Source organism: Oryx dammah, unplaced genomic scaffold (genome assembly GCF_014754425.2).
Source record: "Oryx dammah isolate SB20612 unplaced genomic scaffold, SCBI_Odam_1.1 HiC_scaffold_26, whole genome shotgun sequence".
Taxonomy (NCBI): domain Eukaryota; kingdom Metazoa; phylum Chordata; class Mammalia; order Artiodactyla; family Bovidae; genus Oryx; species Oryx dammah.
In genome coordinates, this window is record NW_024070210.1 from 44,464,429 (window position 1) to 44,470,972 (window position 6,544).

The 6,544-nt window shown below is 37.3% G+C and overlaps 1 non-coding gene and 1 pseudogene across 1 annotated transcript; one reads left to right on the top strand and one right to left on the bottom strand.

Annotated features, from left to right (window-relative positions):
• Positions 1-240: 240 nt before the first annotated feature.
• On the bottom strand, positions 241-344 carry LOC120853819. Its single transcript, XR_005718871.1, has one exon. It is a non-coding gene; the product is annotated as a U6 spliceosomal RNA (small nuclear RNA).
• A 3,762-nt stretch (positions 345-4,106) lies between these two features.
• Positions 4,107-5,740, top strand: LOC120853001 (annotated as a pseudogene).
• The last annotated feature ends 804 nt before the right edge of the window (positions 5,741-6,544 follow it).

Genomic DNA, 6,544 nt, shown 5'->3' on the forward strand with positions numbered 1-6,544 from the left:
ATACTGGAGTAGGTAGCCTTTCCCTTCTCCAGGGGCTCTTCCCAATTTGGGGATCAAACCCAGGTTTCCTGCATTGCGGGCAGATTCTTTACCAGCTGAGCCACGAGGGAAGCCCAAGAATATTTGAGTGAGCAGCCTATCCCTTCTCCAGGGGATCTTCCTATCCCAGGAATTGAACCAGGGTCTCCTGTATTGCAGGCAGATTTTTATTTTCAGTTTATTTTATTTTTTTGATATTTTAAAAATATGGAACGCTTCACGAATTTGTGTGTCATCCTTGCACAGGGGCCATGCTAATCTCTGTATCGTTCCAATTTTAGTATATGTGCTGCCGAAGCGAGCACTGCAGGCAGATTCTTTACCAACTGAGCTACCAGGGAAGCTGGAAGGAAATGGCATGATATGTTTAAAGGGATAAAAGAGAAGAACCTATAACCAAGAATAATCTATCCAGCAAGATTCTCATTCAGATTTGAGGGAGAAATCAAAAGCTTTCCAGATAAACAAAAGTTAAGAGAGTTCAGCACCCTCAAACTAGCTTTACAATAAATGCTAAAGGAACATCTCTAAGCAGGAAACACAAGAGAAGGAAAAGATTTACACAGAATAAATCTAAAACAATTAAGAAAATGATAATAGGATCATACATATTGATAATTACCTTAAATGGAAATGGATTAAATGCATTAACCAAAAGATAGAGACTGGCTGGGTGAATGAAAACATATGCATGTGTACCTTCCCACTTACCACATCATTCTAACTGCAAAAATTGTATGTATTTTATTTATACTGTTAGGTTAATCATGTTTCCATTATTGTTTTCATACCTTATTCAAGACTCCACATTTTATTGCATTGAGCAGCTTCAGCTACATGCAGCACATTCTGGTAAATTCTCTTTTCATTTTTATTCTATTACAAATATTTTCTAATTTTCCTTGTTATGGCTTCTTAGATATACCCTCATCTAAAACTGGACATTTAATTTCCAAATACATGGGATTTTTAAAAAATCTTTGTTATTATTTCTCATTTTGATACTAATTTCCCACTTAAATTCTTTACTCTCTGCAATCACTCTCCATGTTTTTTCAGTCTTTAAACTTTATCAAGAGTTTCAACAGCTAAGTCAAAGATCTCTCTTGGTAAATGTCACATGGCAGTTGAAAATGTAGGTTATTTTCAAATACCTTTTGATAGTGGGCTGTAACATAATTCCACAGTAGTAAGAGAACAGATCTGTATGATTTCAATACCTTTAGACCATGACATTTCTGTACCTGGTCTTATGTCTCTGGATATGTTTCAGTGTCTTCTAGTCTATGGGAACTTGAATAGAATTTGTATCCTACTGTTGTGTGCAAATTGTATAAACCTTAATTATTTTGAATTGGTTCATAATGCTTTTCAGGTCTACTATATTATTCTACTTTTATGAACATTCATTCAATTAATTTCTGAATTTGATATTAAAACTCCAACTAAAAATCTTAATTCATCTGCTTAAACAATTGTCACATATAGTGAACCATATGTAACTTTGTTCTGTATTTTCCAAGTCTCTTATAAATGTCTTATAGCGACCCCATGGACTGTAGCCTACCAGGCTCCTCTGTCCATGGGATTCTCCAGGCAATAGTACTGGAGTGGATCGCCATTCCCTTCTCCAGGGGATCTTCCCGACCCAGGGATCAAACCTGGGTCTTCCGCATTGTAAACAGGCGCTTTACCCTCTGAGCTACCAGGGAAGTCCCATATTATTCTACTTTTATGAACATTCATTCAATTAATTTCTGAGTTTGATATTAAAACTCCAACTAAAAATCTTAATTTATCTGCTTAAACCATTGTCACATACAGTGAACCATATGTAACTTTGTTCTGTATTTTCCAAGTCTCTTATAAATGTGTTATAATTTCATAACTTAAACAAAAGATTTTAAAACCTATGATTGTCACAATACATGTCTGGTGAGAATCATCTAGAAGATCTATGTTATCCTCACTCCTGGAACGCTAACCTGTAGAGCAGAACTTTCTGGAATGCTGCCTGTGACTGGATGCTCTGGCATTCAACGGTTCATCTGGGAGTGACACAGGTTACTTCCGTTCATATTTTATTGGTCTACTAAGCCACTTGGCCATTCCTGAATTAAGTAGGGGAGGGGTGAGGCACAGGCAGGAAGAATAATCTTATGTGACCAGGAGAGAACCAAACGTTTGTGAAAAGCCCAAATAACTTCCACAGTTCACTCCACCCCTGAGAACACCTCTTTGTACTCTCTTTGTAATACTGAGGTAGTTGGTTCCCTTCCCATCTCCATAAATTGTCTTCTGTCAGTTCCTTTTATTTCTCCTTCTCCTATGAGATCATTACCTAAGAGTATGCTCTTGGCTGGATTTTGAGTGTGTGTGTGTGTCTGTGTATATTTTAATTCTCTCCCTTAACTTTACCTGTAAAACTTTAATTATCAAAGCTGTGGGGATAATCTCTTGAATTCCAAACCTATATTTTTCTTTTGGAAAATCTACTTGGATAATTCATGACTTCTGTTTCCTTAATGTTCCAGGAATCAAAACATTCAGTGATTGTATTATTTTGCTTTCTTCCAACCTAGCAATTTCCTTTGTTTTCCTTTTTTACGTTGCTTTGCAAACTAGCCTTTCTTCTATAACCTATTCAAATAAGAAGTGAGTTCTGAGCTGAGACTTTCTATATATAATATTTCCTATATATAATTTGTTGATACACTTCAAGCTGGCTTATCTAAACATTCTTTTGAATGCATTTTTCTCACTTCTGAATCTACTTTGTATTTTTACTATTAGTGTGCTTGACACTTCACTCAACTTTCCTATGACCTCTCACAGTGATTATTCTTCTAGGGAATATACGTTTTTCCTTGCTTTTCATTCTCTGTAGTATCTAGCAAAGATTTTGCTATTGAGGTGATATTCATTTTTAAATATAATATGTAGATGTCAACACTCAATTGTAGATTAATCCCCCAGTGTTAATTAATTAGGTTAAAGTATACGTATTGAAAACATATTTACTACACATTTTTCTCTTACTTTGAACTTATTGCCTAAGTTCTTAGATCTTTTCAAATGAATTATTACTGAGTTGTCTGACTCAGCTCACACCTTCCTATAGTTAATATTTGCTTTATGAATGTGTAACTTTCACTTAACTCTGTTAAATTCCCTGTGTTGATTTTAGCTCTTTTTCCAAGATTTAAAATGTTAATTAGAATAATGCTCACAGAGGTGAGGTAAACACCTAAATATTAACATTGAAGACATACCTATTAATTTGCTAAAAGAATCAAGTATTTTCATTTGGTAAATTCAAATCTATGGAATATTTATCATTCTTTTATTATCTTTTGTTTTCAGTTAAAAATAAATGTGCTGTTTGTAGGCAAAATATATATATATATATAACTACCATATGACCCTGCAATCCCACTTCTGGGCAAATACACAATGAAAACCATAATTCAAAAGTTACATCCACACCATTGTTCATTGCAGCACTATTTACAATATCCAGGAGAGGGAAGCAAGGTAAATTTCCATTAACAGAGGAATAGATAAAGAAGATGTGGTACAAACACACAATGGAATATTACTTAGTTAGAAAAAGGAGAGAAACTGTGTCATCTGCAGAGACATGAATGGACCTACAGACAGTCATATAGAGTTCAGTATGTCAGAAAGAGAAAAGCAAATATCGTATACTAACTCATGGACATGGAATCTAGGAAAATGGTATAGACGATCCTATTTGCACACAGACGTACACAGAGAACAAACGTACGGACACCAAGATGGAGGAGGAGGGGTGGAATGAGCTGGGAAACTGGGACTGACATATGTGTGCTATTGGTACTATGCATAGAATGCATAAATAATGAGAATCTAGTGAAATGCTCACGGAACTCTACTCAATGGTCTATGGTGACCTAAGTGGGAAGGAAATCCAATGACAGGGGACATATATAAACATGTAGCTGATTCTCTTTCTGTACAACAGAAACTAAAACACTGTAAAGCAACTACACTGCATTAAAATTTAATAAAAAATTAGTAGGAGCAGCTCCTCAGAGGAGGCTGTGGCTGCGGTGAGGGAGGAGGTGGCCTGGGCAATGATCTAATCATGTCAGATAAAGATGATCTTGAGACTGCAGTGATAACTAAAGCAACTTCCATTCATGAAGATGAGAACTTCTCATCTTCTCAACTTCTCAACTTCAGCCAAGAATTTTGAGTCAGTTGACCAGTGTCAAGTCAGAGTAAATCAGAATCTATAGCTTCTGCTCAGAAAAGACCAGAGTCCAAACGTTCCAGTGACCCTGAGACAGAAGTTCTCCCTATTCAGGCATCACAAGCTGCAGGCCAAGAGACTGTTTCCAAAGATGTTCCCAGGTCTGGATGGGGCTATTGGGGCAGCTGGGGCAAGTCCTTGCTCTCCTCAGCCTCAGGTAGGACAAGGTATTTCAAATGTCATTGAGAAGGCAGAGGCCTCCCTTGGAATCCCTAGTCCCAGTGAAATTTCAACTGAAGTCGAGTATGCAATAGGAGAGACAAATGCCAAAGAGAATGGAAAGTCCTCTCCAATGAGTGGGCCATTTGGGGTATTCTCGACCATCTCTACTGCTGTACAGGGCACAGGAAAAGTGTTATCACTGGGAGTTTGGATGCCTTAGAATTCATTGGGAAAAAGACAATGGATGTAATAGCAGAAAGGGATCCTGGATTTAAAAGAACCAAGGGTGTGATGAACTGGACTTCTGATCTACACTGTCTCAGGTTTTACAAGAGACAAAGGAGAAAGAAGAGCTACAGACTTCCAATGAGGTTACCATGCAAACAGACAAGAAAATTCATTATGGGCTACCCTTTGATGAATTTCAAGGCCTTTCACATATAGAAGCTCTGGAGATGCTCTCTCGAGAAAGTGAAATAAAGGTGAAATCTATTCTTAATTATCTAAGTGGAGAAAAATTAGAGACTCTAAAACTTGAATTGGAGCAACTCAAAGAAGAATTTTCCCTAGCAGAGTTCTATGAGGAAGAGGAGGAAGAGAAGAAAGGGAATGAAGACTTTACCAAAGAGATAACAGCTATTTTCTCAGCTGCATGTCTCCTCCAAACCAGAGAAACTTGCCAGGGCAAGAAATACAGCCTATGAATGGATCAGGACATCTCTGGCCAAACCACTAGAAGAAGGGAAGGAGAAAAATAGTTGGAAGCAGAAAAACCTGAGCAAATCAATAACAATTCTATAGAGGATATCTGTGTATTTGCAATCCAGAGCCTAGCAGAACTGACTGCCTGCTCAATTGAACTGTTTCACAAAACAGCTGCTCTGATTCTGCATGGCTGGAAGCAGGAAGTAACAACCATAGAAATGAGCAGAGCCCTTTGCCAGATGACAGTTTTGTTGTGTCAAGAGTTGTCCTCTATGTCTAAAGAGTTCACCACCCGCCTACCAGCTGCTGGGGTTAAGGAAAAGGCTGACATCCTTAATCCCCTAATCACTAGAGGCATCAAACAGTGCTTCCTACATTCTGGATGTCTTTCAGTGACTTTTACCCGAATTGGAGATCTCTCTTATTGAGAACAAGACTGAGTTACCAGAGGCATGAACTTCATGTCCAGAAGCCTTTGTCCAAACATCGAGGAACAGAGAAGATTCTACCTGAGACTTGTGATGGCCGAGAAATGCCACTCTCTTCGGTAGCCCTGCAGAAGTGAGGGAGAAAGGTTATTCAAGTATATAAAAATCCCAGCAGGAGAGCTGGTTTGAAGGAAGTCTGTTGTCTTCACTGCCTAGCTGAAGTATTCAGGTCCTCACACTGCTCTTCCCAGTTGTTGTAATTAATAAATTATTTGAAAAGGAACTTTTATAGACAGTTAAAAAAAATAACTCTAGGTGAAAGTTAATGGGATACTCAGGCAAAGATATTGGTCTTTCTTTGACAATATGCAAAACACTAAACTTGTCATGGATGTAATTTTACAGTCCATGTATATAACTGGTTGTTAAGCAAGAGGAAAATAAAAAAGAGGAAAAGGAATTCAGTATTCTGGAATTCATGTGCTTGGTCTATTAATGCCACTTTCTTTCTCCTTTTTATAATAAAATCTATGGCTTTAAGAAAACTGAGTATGTATAAATTCTGTAGTGATTACCCTTTATTACATGGATTCTTGTAACTGGTTAGAAAATTTCATTTACTCTTTAATTCTCAGTAGATATGTGGCATTGAGGAGAAGCTTATAGAATATTTAACTATAGCAAAGTTCCCCTTGAGTTCAAATTGCTCTCCCAATCCCACAATGGTAAGCTTCAATTTGTAGCTGACCCCCACTCTACCAGATTCAAGACCAAGAAGTGCAATTTGGAGAAACAGTTTCATGTTTGCAGATATTCTGAGTTTCCAGGACATTTTACATGCATACCCTTTATACAGGATGAATTCTGTAATAGCCAGCTCCAAAGAGTATTGAAGCTCTTCCAGTCATTGTTTTTG